At 28.6% G+C, this 24,615-nt stretch overlaps 2 protein-coding genes across 3 annotated transcripts in view; both read left to right on the plus strand.

Annotated features, from left to right (window-relative positions):
* The window catches only part of LOC109605622 (protein YIPF5), a 459,086-nt gene that overhangs the window by 397,288 nt on the left and 37,183 nt on the right, over positions 1 to 24,615 (plus strand). The gene's annotated exons all lie outside the window — the stretch shown is intronic.
* The window catches only part of LOC109605762 (lachesin-like), a 166,748-nt gene that overhangs the window by 119,392 nt on the left and 22,741 nt on the right, over positions 1 to 24,615 (plus strand). The window lies entirely within an intron of this gene.

Consider the following 24,615-nt stretch of genomic DNA (forward strand, 5'->3'; position numbering starts at 1 on the left):
TAAAGTACTTGATATTTGAAACGAAAAGATTTACATAATAATACCATCACAATTTAGCTAGAAAATTAATTTAATTTAACTTGTGAAGTTTAATGTTTAAGAAACTGTTATTTTTTATAAGTTCGTGTAAAACTTTTTCAACATACACACAGTTGTTGCTGAGAATGTTAAATCCAACATTTCAGGCACTTTTTCTTCGTTAATCAATTTAAATTAAAGCAACAACTATTTATTTTGCTTACCGAATTGTATTCCTGTGCGTTTTGGGCCCAGATTCATTAAGACCTAATCAAGTTGTCCGCCTGACAAGAAATTATTTCTTTCGTGCGGTTTATTCAAGGAGCAGTGTGAATTTATCTTCATTCAACATATCATGTAACGAATGGAAGTGAAGAGCGAAGGGAGTCAGTGTCAAAGTGGAGAGAATAAATTGCACGGCATAAACGGTCGAAAAAACACACGGAATACAATTAAACGGCTTGCCTAAATAAGTGTTATAAATCCTCGAGTCCATAATTTAACGCTGCGTTAATTATAAGTCTGTCTTCCTAATATAAACGAGGAGAGCTTAATGCATGTGAAGAGAGTCGGAATGAAGGAACTAGTGCTGGAAAATATAACAAATACACTTGTAAATAAGGGAGTGGAAATTGTGGAAACACGGACTGGGTAGACTAGATAGACAGGCCTTGCGTTCATAACATTCTCTAATTAGTTAGGCACATGCCTCTGTCGCATCTATTGGCAAATAGAGTTTCCAACTTTCCGCATATTTTACCACTTAACCTGTGTTTAAATACAAATTGATGGTTTCTTTTCAACTAATGTTCCTGCCCTAGTTCCAAATTGCCGCTACTCTTCCGAACTAATTTGTGGGGCTAAAGTGTGTCGTTTTGAGATGTTCTGTGCAAGACACGTAATATTACATAAAATAATAATTAGCTATTCCAATTATTCATTGGAAACCTCATGTAATTGACATGAATAGACCCCGAGGTAATTTTACTATTGCAAACACGGGTGAATTCATCGAACACACAAATTCCCAAGGAATAACTAAATAATCATCGTTAAAATAGTTGACTGAATGGTAAAACCCACAATAATGAGTTATTTGTCTTCTGTATTGACATTTTGCGGTGACGCAGATGTGTTGTACATTCTTGGCACAATCAAATCTTTGTTATCGAAGACAAAAGCCATTTTGATGAAAATGACGATACAACAGAACGGTGCAACTGTGTTGAAAAGGCAGTCGGCAGATTGAACTATGGAGGCCCATTCTGAAATCATATTCGGAATATGTTCGATGAAAGCCGACCGACTTGTTTATGGTACATTTGCTGAATGAAAAATAGCTCCCATGTTTATTCGTGATTCCTGACGCTACGCAAAGCGTAAATTTGATTTATTCGAACGAATTAGATTATAAGAAAATTGATACGGTACAATTTTGTTTTACACGTACACAAGTGCCGTAAAAAATACATAAATGGGATTTGATGACGGACCGACGAGAACGGAAAAATGCAACGTCCAATAAACAAAACACTGCATTTTATGGCTGATGCTCTAAACCTGTGAATGTACTATAAACTACTCGCTGAATTAGAATTTGTCAAGTTTATTGATATTTGACTTATTTCTGAAACAAAACACAAAACAAATTTTAATTTTAAAGTTAATATTCTACAATAAATTTCTTATAATCTTATAATAGATACTATAATAATGTTTAATTTTTTAATAACAAATTTGTTTTTTGAAAAAATTTCATTTTATTTATATTATTATTTACCAGATTATTCAATTAAAATAACAAAAACATAAATATTAATCACAGTAATGTCAACTAAAATCTGAATGATAACCCCATTTTATAATACAAGGCTACAAATTTTAAAGAAGTATTATTTTATTTTTAATTTAGACAGAGTACTTCGTAATACGAGCCCAAACTTGTACATAATATAGAGTACTCAAAAATAAAGTTTCAGTTCATATCTTCTCAATTTAAATGAGATATTTTAAAGTGATTGTTTTTTAAACCCACAGTATATTCGTTACAAAATATAAAAAGAATTTTTTAATAAAATCTCTGTATTCTCTATGAAAAATATCCAATAACGTTCATCCTACTTATTAACAAAATGTTTTGATATTTATATATTTAAAAAAAATGTAATGACTGAATCATGGGCTTATTGATTTAGTGAAACAGAAACTTACATTTTAGAATTTAGGTAATTATAGAATTATCAATTTCATAATCAACAAATAATAAAATATACTATATATAAATTTATACTTAATAATTATGCAAAACATCATTTTATTAAACTGTGCTACAATATTCGAAATAATTATTAATTTTATTATATTAATTTATTTTTAAGTTTTATCAATCAATTATGCAAAAGTAATACTAAACGAATATTTTCAATACGTCATGGGTTAATAATATTAATTATCAAAAACTTACATTTTCGAGTTTAAAATAAACATTCATAATAATTATATATTGGTTTTAATAAAATTATCAATTTCATAAGACTTGTAAACATTAACGAAGAGCAATAATTAACATCAACTAAATAATAAATTAAAATAAAATTATATAAAAAATACTGAAATATTTGAAATACTTATTAATTTATTTTTAATTAGAAATATATCAATTAATTATACAAAGAATATTAATAATAGCGAATATCTTCATTCAAAACTTTTCGAGTTTAAACTAATAATCAATTTTTTGTTTTAATAAAATTATCCAAAAATAAATTAATAAAAACAGCGCTATCAACAAGAAGTAATTTTATAAAACAAGTATACAATATTTGAAACAATTATTAATTTATTTTTAATTTAAATTTTATTAACTACATTAATTATACACATAATTAATAAAAAACAAAACAAATACTTCCAATGCAATCGTCGATTTATCATATCAATTTTCAACTTTGGAAGAATTATTTATTTATTTTTACGCGAATATTTACGCGGTATATCATATTAAATGATATTATCTAAAACCAATAATAATAATAATAATAATAATAATAATAATAATAATAATAAATTAATAAAAATAACACCATCTGAAATCAGGATAATTATACAAACCGCAATTTCATAAAATAAACTGCATTGTTTGAACGAAGTTTCATCTTAAACTTCTTTAATTAATTAAACAGAAGAATAATACTAAAGGAATATTTACAGTTAATGAAAAAAGTGTAATTTTCTTTTTATTTTATTCACCATAAAACAATTTAAAAGACACACAACTTTAATACAAATCCATCTCAACTTTTATATTATAGTTTCGCCTTAATTTGCTCATACTCAATTTTCTTTGAAGATTATAATAATATCCGTGAAGTAGAATTTATGATATTACCGGGAAGCAATATTTTTTTCTTTAGTTTTACGGTAGTAAACTAGATGAAAAAACATTGGCATCGCGATGCATGATGCATCGTTCGCTTCGGGGTCCGTTAAAATAAAACAAAATGAAGGACGATTCGATTCGAATTGCATATTAAATTCGCTGCAAATGCAATTCCTGTACATTATGGGTTTGTCAGGATCTGAATTCGAATTTGTAAGGATCTCTTCTTATTCAGTATCCACTTATTCCATGAATTAAAATTTATGCCAATATTATTATGAAAATAAAAAATAGTATTCTGAAAAAAGATAAATGCCAATTTGTAATAATTATTCTAACAAAATTGGAATCAGATTATTATTGTCTGTAGGATAAAAGAAATATTTGTATAAATGTAAATGTATTTTATTGTCACCATTTGATATTGATTTCCTTTGGTAACAATTTAAACGGATAATTTACTTTCCGAGTTATAAATTAATTTAAAGTGTCAATTTATTATACGATTGAATATTGCCACAATATTTAGAATTTAAATTAGTTCAACGACATGACGCATATTTACATTTTGAAGTGCCATTTTAGAACGTAATTCACTTAAAGTTCTTACCGTCCTCTAAAATTTAAACCTGTCATCTGGAATGACACGAAATATTTTCAATTACATATTATATTAATTATTCAATTCTTCAAATTTTTTACGAAAATTGGTAGAATTTGTTGTGTGCACTATTAGTTAATATTTTTGTTAAGAGATGTGTCTAAGTATACAAATTGGTTAAGATTTAGTCATTTTTTTACCGATAATTAATTTTAGCTCGTACCATTAAACAAGTTTAATAGGCTGACTATAAAGAAAATTAAAATTGCAAGTCTCAGCTATATTATAGTAATAATCGTGCTCAGTTATTTTACATAATTTTTCCGGAACAGTCTATTAAGCGCACAGCAGATTAAAGTGATAAATTTCATTAGACCACTTACAGCAATTAAAGCTCAATTTTGATCTTTTTGCGTGTGTGGCAATTAAGATTATTCAAATCTACGTAAAAATTCTTGCAATTTGTTCCTCCGCAAAGCAAAAATTACGTTATCTAAATGGCAATTATACCCAGGAGGCAAAATTTGTGGTGAACATTTAAGCTTTAATTAGTAGGGTCGTGTACGGTCAGATAACGGTTTTTTAACTTTTGTCTCACGCCCTTTTCTACTACTTGTTTATTTTCCGCAATAAATAGCTGTAATTAAATTACTTTAAAAATATGCTCCTCATGTAATAATACTTAATAATTGCTAAACCGCCGGCATTAATTTCGTTAATTAAATTTTCCCCAGTGACGTTTTGTTTATAATATATTTGTGCGCTATAAATTAATGCCTACGTGCTACACTACTTTGGAAGAAGACATTTGCATATTTGTTAAATGTGTATGCATATTCACTCCGCACTTCAACTCGTCCATTCGAAATTCTGTATTTTAAGGGAATATTACACCGCAAAATAACCCCTTTTAAAATAATTTTAAGACATTTTAAAATGATCTTGTTAGCCATTAAAATGTTTATTGAAAATATGTGTAGATTTTTTTATATTCCGGTCTCAAACTTCAGTGCCATAAGGTGCTTGAAAGTGTATTTTATTGTAAAAAAAAATAATGCTATTTTTCATCTCGCTACCTTTCAAAGCCGAATGAAAAATGACTTCTCAATACGATGTAACCTGAATAAGCAATCGATTTTTATAATTGAAAATATAAAATATTATAAATTTATGTGTAGCATTTCCGCGAGCAAACATTCTTTAAACATCTGTCCGATGATTAATAGAGGAAAATAGAGGCCGTGAAAAATCGAGCGCTGTATATTGATGACAGTAAATGTCAAAGGACGACAATTTATATTTTCTTCCGGTGGAACGGTTCGCCTCCTCTCGGAAATATGAAATTGCACAGATGAGATGGAAACATATTTTTTATTTTTCTAACACCAGTCTGCAATATAAATAGGACTACTTTCATTTGGACACTCTCTTATCTCTCGGAGGGGATTATTCCGACTGGATGAATATATTCCGGCTTGTGTGCGACTTTGTATTTACTTTAGTTGCACCACGTTCTTGTCTCTCTTAAATTAATATTAAAGGTCAGCACAATATCATCTGTTCGTGTGTTAGTACGAATAATATTAATTTTACTGATTTAATTTTCTTCTGAAACGAAAATAAATTTAGTTTGTTTATTTTTGTTTCTGTGAAACCAACCATATTACAAAATGTTGATTAAAATCAATACATATATTTATTTAAAAACAGTGTAGCTCATTTAAAATAAAAACATCTTTATTACTTGATTTTAATGAATTGTAGAATAGATAATATTTTATAACATTTTTGAATCGAAAAATATAAAAGTTGATTGAAAAAGGCATAAAATGGATGAATATCAAATAACTCCAAAAAATAGGTTTCTATCAAATAAACCATATAATTTCTCTCAAAATATCACAGAAGATATTAGTATCACAATTAGTTTTATTGCTTAGTGCTAACAAGTTGTTCAAATTCAATTTTGTCTGTTACTCAATGGCATAACATGACTCTATGCAGTTGAAAGATTTAAAAATATTTTCACATACTCTAAAATATTTTTTGTTTGTAAAGTTTATTATGTAATTTAGTTAATCAAATTAAAATTAAATTTGATTTTTAATTCTGTCGCAGATTATTAAAACTCAAAATCTTCTTTTTATGAAATGTGATTTGTACCATATTTTCAGTGGGCTACAATGAACAGGATGTCTAAAATGATTAGATTGTTACGATTAGTTTTAGACCATTTAAAAATGACTTAATGTGCAGAGCTCAATTTTTTTTATATCTGATTGTTTTTGAGATATCAATGAAAGTTCTAATTCTGTCGCAGAAATTAGAATGTTTTTATGAGATGTGGTATGTTCCGATTTTAAGAGATGTTTAATTCAACGAAATACTTTTTTATAAAGTATATCCCAATAAATTTTTCACCATCTTTTGGCAATAAAAATTTAAATAGAAGGCCATGTAAGATAGAAAAAATAGTTTATACAATGACTTTTTTATTATCTGTCTTTTGTGGCATTATCCATTAAAATATTAGTTTAAATAAAAAAGTTACAGGGTATTTCTATATTCAATAGGCCACAAGGAACTGGGTGACCAAAATAATTTTGACAATTACAAATATTTCCAGTCCAGATGGTAAAGAACTGTGTATCAAACTTAATTATTTTTTGATTTATTTAGCCTTTTTTAATTAGAAAGAGCTTCCCAAGTATATACAATTTGTAAAATATTAAATTAAACATTTCTGGTAAATTTCAATATATTTATTACTTTAAAACATTTTTGTCAATATAAACAAAATTTGAATATATATATATATATATATATATATATATATATATATATATATATATATATTTCGAAATATACATTGATATTGACTAATATCGGGATAATATGTGCAAGATTATTTCAAAGAGAAACTATAATTTGTCTTTTATAAAAATAAGTTAATATATAAGTTGTTTTCGAAAGTATTTCAGAAGCAGGGGCGTACATAGAGCACAAAATAAATAATAATTTATTTTTTATTCTTTTAAGCTTAAGCTATACCCTTGTGATAAAATTTCAATTTACCGACTTACAGTGTTTCCAACAAGCATCCAACAGCAACCAACTACTGGAGACGTGAAAGCGATTCACTTTTACTTAAGGGATTTCTGATTTTCATATATGAATTTCAGATAGGAACTCAATTTTGACAGAGGTGTGAGATGTAAAATCATGTTTGTGTGGTAATATCAACATAACAACCAGCAGCAGAAAATTATTTGAAGCTGTAAATACAGAATGTAAATCACGTGTACCTGTGTATTTATTGGCCGATGACCTGATTGAACTGATGATGTTAATTAAACTGGTTTGTTTTGTACTTTTCGAAATAAATTGACATTCATTAGTAATACTTTGATTTTAAATTAACGCGAATGTGTACGTATCGTACAAACTGAATTTTTAAACTCGTACTAGTTGGTTTGCTTCATCGATATACGTAATAAAAACGAGTTTTCTATTTACAGAGAAAAGTTCAATTAAATGATAAGAAACTTCACGAGCGTGTACGAGCCCAAAAACAAATTATTACGTATATCTTCACATGTATCAATCATGTGAACATGACAGCGTCAATAGTGAGAATCTATTTTCACACATAATTGATAACCTCGAACTGAATTAGAAAATTCGAAAATCTTGTCATTGAAGATTGATTATTTATATGATATTGGATCTTATTTGCACACATGTGTCATTACTTGTATTCGCATGACAAATTTGAATTAAGTTGTTCCATTAAAAAATGTTCATCTGTTAAAATTAAGAATGGAATTGACAGTTATCTTAACGTTTTTTATTGAAACTCCAACGAAAATAAATAAATAATTGTATTATTATTAGCCCTCTACAAAATTATTTTTGATTAGCTAACATCGAACGAGTAATTATAATTAAAAGGGATAAGAAAACAAACAAGTAAAATCCAATTAGGGATGCTGTTGTTTATTAGATTCTAGTATAATTGTTATCAAGATTATTTCCGACCTGCGATCGCAAAGTACTCGAAATTAATTATTCCGTAGTGCACAACGGTCGAGATAAATACAATTTAAGCGGAGCAATAGAATTTCCGGCATTTTATTGTTTTATTTAAAACCAATTGCGACATCGGCACAACGATTTTCGCCATGCGAATTTTCTAATTATTGGATATTTACAAAGGACTATTATTACGACACTCACGTGAATATATTAGAGCGTTTTCCGGAACGGAAGATGTTTATAAAACAAATGCAATTTAAACAATAAATACATTGAATTAGATTAAGGAATTACGTGTTTAGAAACTCAAGACTTTCGTCCGTACCAATTTCCTTCATTGCCGCTATTATTTTTAAATTCCCCAGGCTCTAACAAGATTTAAAAGACCGGTTTTATTAGTGAAAACATAACATAAGATTTCCACTGAAAATTGCACGTGTTCAATAGATAGGCAAAAAAAAATAAAATAAAAGGAAATATTTCAACTTGTATAAGCTACACACAAACTAATTTAGATTTCATTTTGTTGGCACGAATGAAAATTAGATCTCGTATAATTTTCTACCCCAGAAATGCTGTAACTGTTAAATTCGACTATATAAAAGCAATTAACGAAACGAAATTAGCCACTAAAAACTATTAAGTAGTTTCATAAACTACTAATTCAGGTTTTAACAACAAATATCAGGAATAGTATGCAAAGAGCTTAACTCCACTTTATAATAGTTAAGACCGAAGAAATTACTGAAATTTTTCCAGTTCTAGTTTATGTGTCTGGTACTTCAACTGAAGCGATCGTTTGATTTTAGTGTGGAAACGTTTTATGTCTCATCTAGATATCAATTCCGTTTATTACCACAGAAGTTATCAGGAACTGGTCCAGTATTATATTCCTAACGGTTATTAAAATTTTCATTGAAAGTATATATAGTATACAGTAAATGTGCAGTCGTACCAAATTTCAAGTTAATGATTAAGGTTTATCTACTCATGTAGTGCAGTTCAGATTCGGAGTCTATTCATTATTTTGTATGTTTAACAAGCCGATCTGATGCTTACTGAAAATTATCAGCTATTTAATTTACCTTTAAAGTAGATATTTTTCTTTGCCAACCAAAAAAGGTATACTTTTAATATTTAAAAGTTAAATTGAATGTTTATTCAGTTGAAACTGATTTAAGTATTTACATAAGTAAATTAAGAGCTTTGCTTTAATATTTTTTAAATTAATATATTCTTCAGAAATATTATAAATCATTTAACCCAGTTTAGAGATATGTTCACTAAAATATTGATTGTTCATAAAAAGTAATTATATATTCTAATTAGAATACAGATGTATATTTAAATTAAGTTTTTTGTAAAATCGTTTCATAATTATGAATATTTTTGTACCATAATATTTGTTTAATATACTCGTAAGTTAATTGAGGCGTGAATTTTGTTTAATGAAATTCAATAATTTTAACATAAACATTTATTGCGCCCGAAGGGTTAAACGAAAATTAAAAATTTCGTGAGAACCTTTTAGTAACCTGAAAATTGAAATATCTAATATTTTATTTAATTTACAATATTCAAATTTTGTGTAAACACAGGGTAATTCATTAGAGATTTATAGGGAACTAGTTGGAAATTTTGGTTGAAACAACAGCGTGGTCTTACCTGTTTAATAATGTTAAATTAGTTTCAGTACTTACTCATTTGCTATTCAATCAGAAGTGACATTGTCTTTTAATCTTAATTAGGAAACGCACCTCCCTAAATGCAATCACAATATTTGTTCTTACTACTGAATTTCTACTTAAACGAAATTTAAAAAATAAAAATAATAAATGAATGTGTTATGTTCATTTGCAAACGGCGAGGCATAGTTTCAATGAGATATTGGCAATTGTCGTTTCAAATTAAATTTTACGTCTCTTCAATTAATGACCACAATTCATATAAATTTGATAGTTTTTGGAGTTTCAATCGAAATTCCATTATCAATAATTTATTATAATATAATAATATTGATTCTTCCAATTCATCTATCTATAAAACTAATACTTATTGTATTTTCAAATTTGTGTGTTGTTTCATATTTGTTAAATATATTATATTATACATATGTTATATACATTTATTATCGTAAAGTATGAAATGTAAAACCATTTAAAGAGTGCTTGTAACAATATACAGTTTTTAACATTTTTAGTAATATGTAGTATATTATAACAAATTTTATTTTGATTCCATTTGAAATAACATATTTATTGGCATTAAAAGAGATTAAAATCTGAACGTAATTTCCAAATCCTCGGTGTAATACTGTTTAATACTGTTAATAGCTCTTAATAGGATACTCTTTTTTCTTAACATATATAACCAAATTTTCTACATTACACTATAGCCGATTTAGTTACTCACTCCATGTGTAGAAATTAAATACGACAAAAAGAAATGAAGTAAGGGAAACGATTTGAAATGTAATAAACCAACAATTTTAAGTAAAATTAAAAATGCAGTTCCATTTGAAAATTAATTTAGAAAAGCATATAACAAATTTTACGTTGATGTCTCTATAAACTTTAATGTATCACCCTATGCATATATATAATAAATAATAATTTTAAATTAAATAATTAAAATTATTTGAAATGTATATAAGCTCCAATAATAACGAATTCACTTTTTTTACGTTTTTACTTTAACAAATGCAGAATGTGTAAAAACAGCAAATTCGTGAGAGCTGAGTATTTTAATTAATTCGGGACTCAAGCTCAACGGGAAATTTATTTTCGGAATACTAAAAAGAATTAAAATATTTTATTTGCTCAATAGATTAATTCGTATTCATAAAGACACTTATTTAGTTTTACGTCCCTTATTTGTGCAATCGTGCCGGCACGATCTGGCAACCTGATTATAGTGCGGACATAAAACAAACTAGTCCCGCATCAAATGATCCAATATAAAAGCCGTAATTTATTTCAGTATTCGCTGAGCAAACTACAGATGGAAACAGGCTCGAACGCTTAAAACGGGCAAATAGCATCGACAAAGGATTGCAATGGTGGCCGTTAATGAATTTAAAAAAAAAAAGGAAAAATTAATAACAATGCGCAGGCCGCGAACTTTTCTTTTACTTGCGTAATTTATATTGCCGCAAAAACAATTTAGCCGGTTTTATTAAGCGCGACGCCAGTGCCGCAAATAAAAATAAGGCCGGGCGAATTTTGCGAAACAAAAACCGTAATAAAATTGAAGCGTACGTACTCTTAATTTGCAACACGGACCATTTAAACGGTCGGTTGTGCATGTTTGAAACGGCATTATATTGTACAATCTGAAATAAAACAAAAAGAATCGACGGCGGCGGCGGCGGCGGCGGCAACTCTGCCGAACCTAATCCGATATGATTTAGTGACGAATGATCATTTTATGATTATCGGCGCGCCGTTTTTCCGTCGTACTCCATCAGAGTGGATTACAATGGTACGAGTAATGGTTCAGAAAGATTTGTAAAAACAATACTAATGATTTAAATTCACTGATAGCGGTCGTAAATTTATTTGTATACTCGGCTACAGTGGCTTTTTTTGCTTTATTACATGCTATGTCACAGTTCGGTTACTGATTAAAATAAAGCTGTATGCGATGCTCAACCGAGTGATTTTATTTATTTGTTTGCCTCCGGGGATTATTATTTATTGTTTAAAATAACAAAGGTTTCATTCTTTTTTTTGTATGCATATTTAAAATATTTTGCCTCGCTGACAATTAAAAAATAAATAATTTGTCTACGATATATTCGCCGAGTTCAATAGTACATTGGCCGTATAGCCAGATTATGAACGTAACTATTTTGTTTTTCTTAGAAGCAAACGTTTCAAGCTTATCTCATATCTTCAACGAAAAGCTGTTTATGTCAGTAATACCTCGAGGAAAATATGATGCTATCGTGAAGTCGAGTGTAAGAAACTAGAAACTGTATACATAATAAATTTTATTGAATACTATTTTAGACAAAAATCCTTCATCAAAGTAAAAGCTTACTTATACGGAGTGGAAGAGCGAAATGCAATAAAATCGCTATTTTAAATATTGAGCTTGCTTATAAATAATCATAAACAATCATGATTGTTATTAAATATGTTCCAAATATTAACATCAGTTGCCTTCTGAATATTCCAAACAAATTTCACAAAATGTTGCATATTAATAAGCCCTCATATTTTCAAATTTAATGCAAAAATTAATATGAAAACCCCAAATTAACGTAACATAATTTATTCAGTATTGAACCGCCCAATGTAATAAATTCATTTTTTTTAAGTTTGAAAAAATCGAGAAACACGTTAATTTGATATTTTGAAATAATATCCTGCACCAAAAAAAATAATCCCTACATTGAACCACCCTCGAATGATGGTTTAAGCACAAATTTATTAATGGGATGATACTTTTTTAAAAATGTTATTGTTTTAAAATTTATTGCAAAAATTACACTAAAAATAAAAAAATCGCGTATAGGCTTAAAATAGATAAAATACTAACAATTTATTAGATCATTTTTAAAGAATGAAATAAGTTCTCTTCTGAATTTGGTATTCTTAAAAATAAATATTAATAAACCAGTATTCACATACTTAGTGAACATAATAAAACAGTCGAAATTGAATTTGTGCCTATTGTTGACACTAAAGAATTAAATTAACTAACTAACATATTTCACAGTTTACTTGAATAAAAGTCATAAATTCATTAGAATGGAGACATTTAATTATCCTGCACCTCCGTATTCTGACTTACTTTACATATTTTAAAATTATTAGCACGTTATCATGCACGGTACCAATAGATTCTTGATATTTTTAAAAAATTACCTTTAAATAAATTAAAAATATCTATGTTTCTATGTTTAATTTTAATCTAATATTAGATATACAAAATGGTTTGAATTCTTCGTCAGACATATTGTTGCTATTTCATAATATAATTTTCTAAATGAGTCTTTTAATGGTATTATTTGTCACCCATTTTCTTTTGAAATAAATTAGAAGATGACGCTTTTACTTACGAAGTTGAAGATGAAGCAGCTTTTTACGTAAAAAGAATTTATCGAAAAGTTCCTTCCCTTTATAAATGTATGGTGTGGTGGTGCAAGCAAATAGAAAAGTCATTATTTAAGTTTATTCATGAACTTAATTTTACAAATTTGCCAAAAATTCTACCCTTTCAATGAACCCCCTTAGAAATGATCCTTAAAAAATATAGTAAGGGTATATTTTTTTTCAAATGGAACTAGAGATTAAGTGATACCTATTTAAAAAAAATCGATACAATTAAATTCAATTAAAAAATTATAGGGATGAGATACTAGAAATATGACTGACGAAATGATTATACATGTGGAATAAAATATGAAAAAGAGCTCAGAATAGCATATAGTGATTTAACGCCTTAGTTCCCACAACTAATTTGATTCTTTTAGAGTCAAACACAGGCGCAAGTTAATTCAACTTCATCAGTTTAATTATGTTCATGATGTAACTTTATACAGTATTAAAGTTACTTATATGCTTTGTTATAGAATTTATTATATACTCATATTTAAGAGATACTAAATTCAGTAGATAACTTTATTAATTCCATTAATAAACTTGAACCTGCCATCATCAATTCAAGTTGGTTCAATGTAGGTATTTTTTGCAAAATGTAATTTCGTAATCTAAAATTAACGTGTTTCGATATTTTCAATAATTAAAAAAATGAATTGAACCCATTTGGCGGTACCCTACTACATAAATTACATTGCGTTCATTCGGCGTTCACGAAAGTTGAAACGTTCGTGGAACATTAACAGGATAATTTTCTGGTGGTTCAAAGAAAATTTGACATCAACTGTACAGTAACTTGAAGAATGCCATTACATTTTAGAACATATTCTATATATTAAATTGTTCTGACTCGATTAACAAAGTCAGACATTTGTGGAGATCTTTAATTAAAAACAATTAAGGATCCCACCGAATTGAGAATAATTTATGCCAGTCGAAAAGTTTTCTCACTGCTCTTGAATGATGTTGATTCTGATACGAACCTATTGTGTCGAGGAATTACTATAAGCTCTTTATTATAATGTACATTTCGAATACATAAATTCCCTCAGACAATTGATTCAATAATTAATCCAATCTAACATTAATTGGTTGTCTGTTTTATTATTATCACTTGTCAAGAATCCATTAAGTATCAGGAATTATGCTGTTCTTGTACATAATTACCTACAAGAACTTTGGCAGTCGATTCCGAATACGATGCTAATGATCAAACGGAACCAATCACAATTGTCTACAACAAGATGTATTGGTTATGAATATTTGACTACAGTAATTTTCGATAATTGGTATTTGTGAATATTATGGATAATTTATTTTACTTGTTGGAAATTATATATTAATAAAAGCACGTATCATTTTTACAAATTATTGAATAAAGAATTGAAAATTGTTGTCCCTGATATAAATAACGTGTTGCCTTGGTAATTAATCATGTCCATGAAGACCTTGCAGATATAAAAATAGGTATGTATGGATTTCTAATAGTAAGTTTCAAAATATTATAATATTGGCAAAATTACAATTATATACATACACTTACAAATACCTACAAATACTAAAGCTTTTTTAATAATTTAATTTTACTTAGGCATTAGTGCCATTACTGTGTTTCATGCTTTAGAGGCTTTTAATCTCTAATAGTGCATAGGAGGTTTCAAAATAATACTTAATCGTGAAAAATTCCCGCTGCCTTCGTCTGATAAAAGTTTTAATATTTTACTACATAAAAAGTCCGCAGATTAAAAGCCGCATATGTCACGGTGATTATCCGGAATGTAGTGGCGGGACAGTTTTCCGAGATAAAGAAGAGCGATGGGTTAATTTGCATTATCCGGTGTTGATGTCGGTCCGTGCGGACTGGTGTGGTCTGCTCGACACGTGCCTAATTACTCCTTGGTATCGGCGGTCCCCCCGTTTAAGTGCCCTCCACCTTAGCAAAATCCCACATCAGCCTACTTACGACCATTATGTGCGTCGACAATTGCTCCGGGGTTTTTACCCGGATACCACCACTCGTATATTTCACCGTCCACCGACAAATTGCGCTCATATAAAACGTGTTAATCTCCTGCGATGCCGCTTTAAACTCTAACCATTCATAAACACTTCAACAATCGTTTAGTTATTGCAATTTAATTAACCGCCGTGGAAGGCAATTATGCCTCCCATTGTCGCGAGCTCTCGCCTTCGCTCATCTGTTGTTAATGGTTAAATTAAAAAGTTGAGGGAATGCGGCGGCATGTCATCAAGGCGGTCGCTTTTTTGTCACTAGTATTTCGCAAAAATTCTTTCGAATATATAAATATATTATTAGTATTTATGTGAATTTCAATTAGCTTGAATAAAAAATAGTTATTACGAAAAGTTTTTTGATTATAAATAATATTATTAATAATCTGAAATATTCAAGAATTACCCTTTCAAGGCAACAGCATCAGACAGAAGATAATCCCAATCGGAAGGGATTCTTCTCTAAGCTCTTCGTGCATAAGATCTGGAAAAGCAGCTTAATTGTCGTACACATCATCTATCAACATAAAGTGCTTGATCACTATCGATGAATTTAAAAAACCGTAAACTAAAATGAGAGCTAAAACAGTTGGGCCTGCGAAAAGTTCAGCAGGTGCCGGCGGGGTCTCAAGAGCGTTTGCTACTGAGTGCATTACCATGTTCCCAGTTATGTAGCTTTATAATCTCGGCATCTGTAGCCGATGTTAGTGAGCTTAGTGCGGCAATCCGATCACTATAACGAGTGTGCACTATCAGAAATACCTTCCTTCAGCCACACTTTCCTGACATCAACCTTTTACCGAGGATAAATGTATACACACTACGAGCTTGTCTAAAAATAAGCTTAACTCTCTAAGCAGATCTGAGAGCATATCGAGCTTGTTTGCTAACTTTCTAGATTTATGTTTATCTCCGCATTCATGTATGCAGGCTTGTGTACTTTTCGAATGCTTTAATTCTTTAATTTTAAAGTTTCACTTGTCTATTACATACAGTAAAAGCTCTTTATTCGCGAGGTATATGTTCCGTAAATATGCCCCGAATACAGAAACCGTGAATATGGAATGGTAATTTATATGGGATTATAGGGGATATGTTCCTAGGTGACAAAATAAAGAACAACTATATAAAAAAATTAATTTAATTGAGGTTTTTAACCATATTGATTAATTATTATCTTCAGGGTTAGGCAATGGCTTAAAGAATTTTGTAATTTGTTCTTACTTGGCAATTTTTAAAAGCTCTTTCAATTCAGACTGACATTCAGCAGAAGCATTTGCCTCTTAAAAATATACATACACGGATCAATTCTCATTTTTTCTATTGCTGGATTATGAACAATTTTAGCTGAGAGTGAAGTTGAAGACGACCTTATTTCTTATCTTCGGATTTTTTTATTGATCAATTACTCAATCACAATTTTTGTAACGAATGGAAAGATGAAACTATAAATGCACACACAATGCGGCTCTTACCAAAGGAAGAAACTGTTTGTTTAAATTAAATTATGTCAAAGGTCGAAAAAATATAGCGGTATTATTTAAAAACATACTTCTGGCATAGTTGTAATAAGGTCTATTTTACTTTTTTATTTGTCCATTTGTTCAGATTTAGATCCGCGAATAAAGAAATCTTTAGTCGCGAATACAGAAATTGGGTGGCATTTTTTTTAATCCGCAAATAGGGAAAACGCGAGTGTAGGAAGCGCGAATAAGGAGCTTTTACTGTATTAGATTGGTCGCGCATTCGCCATTTTTAACAAAAGTTGTAAAAATGGTGGATGCGAAATAAAAAACTTAATTAAAATATTCAAATGAATTAGGATAAGATATTTGAAAACATAAAATTAATTGTCTTTTGGATATAGTTGTAATTATACAATTTGTTTGCGCATTCACCATATTTAAACATTTATTAAACATCAAAATCATATTTTTTTTAGTATTTTAAAGGTTACTTTACTGATTATGTAAAAAAATTTAAATAGTACCTGTTAAAAATGGATCTAACAGTGGATAAAATAAATTACTTTGAATATTCTTAGAATGTGTATAATAGTAATTAATTATTGGATTGGTTGCGCATTCGCCATTTTAACAAAAGTTGTAAAAATGGTGGATCCGAATCAAAAAACTTAATTAAAACATTCAAATGAATTAGGATAAGATATTTGAAAACATAAAATTAAATGTCTTTTGGATTTAGTTGTAATTATACAATTTGTTTGCGCATTCACGATGTTTAAACAATTATTAAACATCAAAATCATATTTTTTATAGTATTTTAAAGATTACATTACAGAATAAACATACTAAACTAAAATTTAAACAGTACCTGTTGGTTCTAACAGTGGATAAAATAAATTACTTCTAATATTTTACATTTTTATTAGTCCAATTGACGGCGCGTTTACAAAGGATATTGTGCCAATGTTCAGATTAAGGTCCGCGAATAAAGAAATCTTTAATCGCGAATACAGAAATTGGGTCACATTTTTTTAATCTGCGAATAGTGAAAACGCGAGTGTAGGAAGCGCGAATAAGGAGCTTTTACTTTATTAAGGTATAACTTCACTCAGTGGTTTTTTATAAATACAGAGAACATATCGTCATTTATAAATTGTAAAGAATCGTTTAACATAAGCGCTGAAAAGGTAAGGAGTAAAAAAAGTTTTGGTCAATGTCTTATGATTTAAGCAGAAAGAACGATTTATGTTGATGCTCCAGCCAGAGGAGCAGGGTAAGGATTGAATTTCAGCCGGCGTAAGATATAAAAATGTGGGCCAATATATAAATGCTCAACTGCCCATATATGGACATATTTCATCCAGAAAAGGTAGGAAAGTGAAATTTATTTCAAGATTTCTCGTTCATTTCCATACAGTTATACATGTCCATAAACCAAGGGGATAAAGAATTACTATTCGTCCCTAAATCATCTCGGATTAAGTGTGCAACACTGAACAGAGTTCTTGCTTCCCAGTTTTTGTTTTAGTTTTTTTTATTATAATGCGATGAATAATATTATTTGAGATTCCTATTACGTCCATAAAATGAAACGGGTTTTAACTTTTTGTTGCACTTAGGAAATACAAATTTTAGAGCTGTTGTAATTTACTGCTAGAAAATCTAGAAAAAATGAGCAGATTACTTTTTCAGGATTATACATATTATATCTAAATATACTTTTGTAGGCGATAATTTGGCATTTTTCCCATTAATGTACTGTTGTTATGAGCTTCAAATTTATCAAGATTAATACATAAAAAACAATATGATGCAACAATGTAATGTATTTCATTTCAAATAAAATATAAAAGTACTTATAACCCGAAGTTTAAAATTATTGCCTCGTTCTTTAACTTCAAGTCCTCAAATAAATCTTCGCCGGATCTTTTAACTTTAAACTACGATTTTATTTTAGTAATAAAAGTTCCAGTCCTTTCATTCTTGATACATATGCATACTGAAGATAATAAACTGCCAAGCACACTGAAATTGTTTCAAACGTTTATTTAAAGAATATCGTTTGAGATATTATTTTTACTCTTTTTAAATAAACTTTAATTTCGACTATTTTCAAATTTGGTAAATGCGATAATTAAATATTGAATTCTTTAAAAAAAGTTTAGCAACTCAGTAAAAGAAATATTTTGTATTATGGTCATAATTAACTGATATTTAGTCGTTATTCAACTAAAAATCGATTATCCAAATGATAGAGTTTTTAACAACTACAAATATTCCAAATAATAAATAATTTAAACTAGTATCTGTTATTATTATTTCATTTATACATGGTATTTGTATTTTGTAACATCCATACCAAACCCCACATAAAATATGCATAAATCTAGTGCAGATTTGAATTTTTTAAACTAATGTGAACGTAGAAAGAAATTTAATATCCTGTGCGGAAGAAATCCAGACGCCCGAATATTTCAAACTGAATTTAATATCTTTGTAGATCGTAAAGATCAGTGTGCTGTTTCATTATATTTACCACAATCATGTTTTATAAATTGTTCAGTTATTGGGGTTTATTAAAAAAATTATGGTACAGTATAAAATTAATTTTATTAGAATTTTGAACGGTTCCATAAAGCGTGAATTAAATTTCTCTCGAATGAAACGGGTTTATAAATTAGTAAATAGGAATCTGAAAGGGGACAGAAAGCAATAAATCTTGAATAATTTTAGAGCAGTTAATATTCTCCATTGAACACGTCTCATAAAACTAAAATATGAATAAAACTACCGAAGTACATAGTTATATCCCCAGACATAAGACATTTATGCACATATGAAGTTCATCCTATTGCATATGTGCATTTGTTAACGCTCAACTTGTTTTCACTGTAATAGAAATTATAATTGTAGTCTGATGAAATACTACAATGCGTCTGTTGCTGTTTATCTACCGCAAACGATTTTGTAAATTAATTTTGTGTTCACTTCGACTACATGTACCTTCAAATGAAATTAATTACAGTACAATGTGAATTGTTACAATCCCATCAGCGAAACGGAAAATTATGAGTAAGTTATTAGTAGTTCTTAAACCAATTATAAATCGTTCACTAATTGTGTAAAATTTATTTTACCGCCGAGTTCCTGTCAAGCACAAATGTTGGCTGTATATCGAAACGACGAATATAAATCCTAACACTTATGATTATTTCAGTCGCACGGCAAACCTGGATTAACGTATAACTGTTGGTTAAATCAACAACGCTATATCACTTGTTTTCCAACACAAATTAATATTACAACACGTCATTAATTTATTAGATAAACAGGACCATATATTTGTTGTGTAAATATAATTTACATTATTTGCAGAAAAATTAATTACAAAATATCATAAATTAATTTGCAATCTAGAAAAATACAAAAATTACAAATCACCCCTTTAAACTAGTGAAGATTATCTGTTACAGATAAATTTTAAATTATATGACTACAATTTATATTTTCTATTTATATTTTTTATCCCGAAAAAAACCATTTCGCGTAGAGTATCTTACGGTACGTACCCAGCAAAATTAATATAGGATTTCCGCCATATTTAAAATTCTGCATGCTCGTGAAATAAAAATAGCACCCGGGAGTTAAATATAAGATGAGCTTTATATACAGTTGCATAATATCCTTTGGTGTTCCATTCAGGATAACGGAGTATAACATAATACTTCCTTTATAATAATAAAAAGTTGTTATCTTTATTAATTCATATCCCTGTGTACATTCAAAATGAATACCAAATGAAATGAACATCGTACTTTTGGGGATGTAATACTAGCGAGATTAACTAAAGGAGTTTTGTTTTTATTTTAATTATTAAAGACTTTTTGTAGATATTTATATATTACTTCTAATCATAAAGGTTATTGTATAAATTAACTCACTAAATTCTATTTGAAAAATTGTAATATATGTTCTAAATATTGATGGTTTGTATTTATTTATTAACGGTTGAGTTATTAGCAGAGATTCGCACAGTGTCACAGAAACTGCATTACATTTTGTTTAAATTAAAATAAGCCAGACACAAAATTCAATTTGAACCCAAAATTATTTTTATTTACGATGACCAATTCGAATGGGCCATGAATTATTCCGGGCTGGTGCGAAGTTTTAAAACCATTTTTTATCGTCAAATTCTCAATTTTACAACTAAAAACACGGATACGATTATGTGTCAAAGACAGGTCTGTTTATTTGGGATGATTTAATGCACGTCGTAAAGATAAATTGCATGAAATTTATTCCATTTTAAAGACGAACCGAGAATTTTTTTTTTTTGTCAATCCTGCCTTTTAAATTTTCCCTACCTGTATTTGATTATGAGGCGCATTTCATAAAACTCATTTATATTTTGAATACATAGGTATGCATAGAAACAATAAATTTAAAAACTCTGTCGTGCTAGTTTTTAATGGAAAAATACGATTCTGTTTCATTGACTGCAGTACAATATTAATAGCGGTAAATTTGCATTTGTGATAAAAATTTACACCCATGCTTAAAATTTTACGCTTTGTCAGGCACATCTTATTATTTTAATAATAAAGAAAAAACAAATTTTCATACTAAATGAACTAGTTAAAAAGTAATAATGAATTATCCTTGTTTCAAATAATGTTTTGCTGATGGATTAAATTTATAATTACTTTTTATGTCAATTTTATTGGCAATCTCCTCCCATCCTAACGCCAAGATGGGATAATACAAAATAGACAGACAAAATGGCTATCGTACAATTTAGAATGCTGTAAAAGTGTAATAAACAGAAGGCAACTTTAACGTTGGCAATATAATTCTACGTCTTATTCTCTAGGTTACATAAGTAATATTGCAAAGGGGCCAGCTGTTATACAGGTGTAAAATCGTAACTTTCCTAGGAAATTTTGTTCTTATTGCATGTTTAATTTATTTAGCATATAAATTAGAATGTATTTTAAGGGATTCGGTGTTACATAAATACAGAAAGTTTACGTAACAACTGTTGCAAGTGTTCATACGCCCTTATTTTATGACGTTTGCTTTGGTAAAATTTTTAATATTTGAACAATACGGTATTATGGTGTAAACTGTTCTCGTCTTATATTACGTTGCAATATTACCAAGTTTCTGTATTATGTAGATGCATAGCTTCTATCTACTACTATATTTGGATTTAATTACAATCAGGGAATGTTATAATTAACCATGTATGTGTTTGTAGTGCCCGTGACAAAATACCTTGTCATTTGATTGAAATTAAATTAACAGTTAATTTCCAACAAACTTTATGTGTGAACAAATTAAATGTCTCATATTCTATGCATGTCTATCTGGTACATCTCTAAATTCGAATCTCTTACACATTCGAATGTAGTTGATATACTGTAACATATTCTTATTTAATTTCATGTATGTGAGTAAATAATGAGTCAATCCATGCGTTAAAAAGAAAGAACGAAATCTGTAAATGAATCCAATTTAACAATTTAATTTTTCAGCGGGACGTAATTGGATATTTCACACATAGCAAATAATGATTAAGTACTGTTTCCCTCGTGTAAATTGTCATCAGTTCAATTATTAAAGTGTTACTGAAATTGACTGTTCATTTATCAAATATAACATGTGTATACGCATGTGAATTGGTCAAGCCATGTTGCTTTCCAAAGCACATTAGATCTGATTGTTTGCTCAAATGAAAGTGGGCATACATTTGATGACATATCATTAATTAGCAATTAATAATAATTATATAACAACACATGATGAACATATTAAAAAGAACAAAACTTAATATACTATCTCATAAACTTTAAATAAAGACATTTCAATTCAAATCGTTGGCCATACTAAAAATGGAACCCTCGGAAACTACACACCAAAAATATCATAATTAAAAATTAATCCTTTTAGTCCGAAATAAATTGTGCACGTGGCACTTTGATTGCCTTATCTTTACTGAGTAAATTTCACTAAATGAGACAAAAAATAAATTACAAGGGCATAATTTAAAAACCCCTATACAAAGTCTTAAAATGTCTGAATAAGTAATTGCATTGCTCAATATTTTATGTCAGGAATTTATGAGCATATTATTTCAAGAATTAAATGTCTGAATGTTTTTAATTTGTAACAGTTGGTGGGTAGCTTTTCCAAGACAACTTATAAATAATTGTATATGTTATATTCAAAAGAATTTGTAATTTCATTACCGACAAAGCAAATGTTTACAACCCTTCTACAAATATTTATATGGAATACGAAAAACATTTAATCAAAGTTGTTGCATATGCATATGACCATAAATATTCATGAAAAATCTATATTTGGCGCTGTCTATTATGGGGAATTTACATTTAAAATCATACTGCGTTGAAGATTTTTTAATTACATATTTTCTATGTTCAACTAAATAGTAATACTTTTGTAACAAATAAAATGACAAGTGAAACGTTGGTTTCTAATAAATCAAAACTGATTTATAAAACATTTTATGAATTTATAAAAAAATAAACGCAACTGTATAAAATATAATATTTATTACAATGGGTAGTTTTCTAACCAGAAAAAAATGTTTTAAACATTTTTAGAGGTAAAAATAATTATTTTTTAAAATTACCCCTAGTCAAGGAAACAAGGAGGGGGAGGGGTACTAATTTTAACACTAACGTGTTGATCTGAGTTATTAAATTTTTATTATGATTTTTTTTTTGTAGAACGCTTATTAGATTTCCAAGTTTCAAAATCCTCATCCCGTATATCTGTAATCATAAATTGGTTAGATTTATTGAAAGTTTTTCTTAGTGTCAAAAAACATTGTATGTACTACTTAAATAATTAATTGTTAAATCAATTGTTAACCAATAACAATGTTATAGTTGTCATAAAACAATAATATTAAGAGATTAAAAATTTTTAAAAGCCCTTTAAATAATATTACTCGAGTAAGAACAAAAAGATTTTTTTTTCAGCCAATTAATTTCATGTATAAACTTTTAATGTAGCTTTCACAAAAAAAAACAGACAAAATTAGATACTTTTTCAGTTTACCTTTCGGAAATTTGATTTAAAAGGTATATTAACCCATCAAAAACGTAACAAATCACTTTCGGAAAGTTTTCATCCTCAGGCCAATAACAAAAGTACATTAAAATAATAAATTGTATCCTCTTATAACACACGCCCTGTATGCTATTGCAATTCCTTAATGACGAAATTTATTTCTCTTTAACTAAATTGTAAAATTGCAAAATTATCAATAAGTGAATAACACAAATTCAATTTTATAATCTTCTGTACAAATTTATATTGTTCATATTAAAGTCTGTTGTGTGTTTTAAAACTTGCAAGTCTTAAATTATTAAGTAAGCCTATCAGTTTGTTCCGATCTATTACATATAAAATCTGACGCAGCGTTGGTTCACCAGGAATAAACAATGATGAAATTTATAATTGTTGGCGTGGCAGTCCGACCTACTTTGCCCTCCCTTGATGTACGACCGAACATAAAAATTACATTCATTGGTGAATCGAGCGAGATTCACAAGTAGGTAAACATTATTCAATCTGTCAGCTGGTAATGTGGAAATAGTGTATCAGCAATGACAATTTGTTTCGCATTCAGTCGCGGTGGCTGCGAAAAATGAGCTGCTTTATATGAACAGACGAGTGTTTCTGTTGTTGCACGACAATTGAGAAATTTCAGTTTGTGCGAATTAGTTCGAGGCGTACGAAAAGTTTTATTCGATATTGCTCCTGAGAATTTCAGTTGACAATGCTTTTTACATAAACTAGCAAATGATGTACATGAAGTTTTAATAATGAAGTGTTTAAAAACGTGATGATTTACTAAACGTAAAAGAAATGTACAAGAATGTGTCGAAATTAATCAATAAATTGTTTATTAATAATGAATGTATGGTATAATGACAGTTAATTTATATTGATTAGATTACGCC

This window comes from Aethina tumida, chromosome 3 (assembly GCF_024364675.1).
Source record: "Aethina tumida isolate Nest 87 chromosome 3, icAetTumi1.1, whole genome shotgun sequence".
NCBI lineage: Eukaryota > Metazoa > Arthropoda > Insecta > Coleoptera > Nitidulidae > Aethina > Aethina tumida.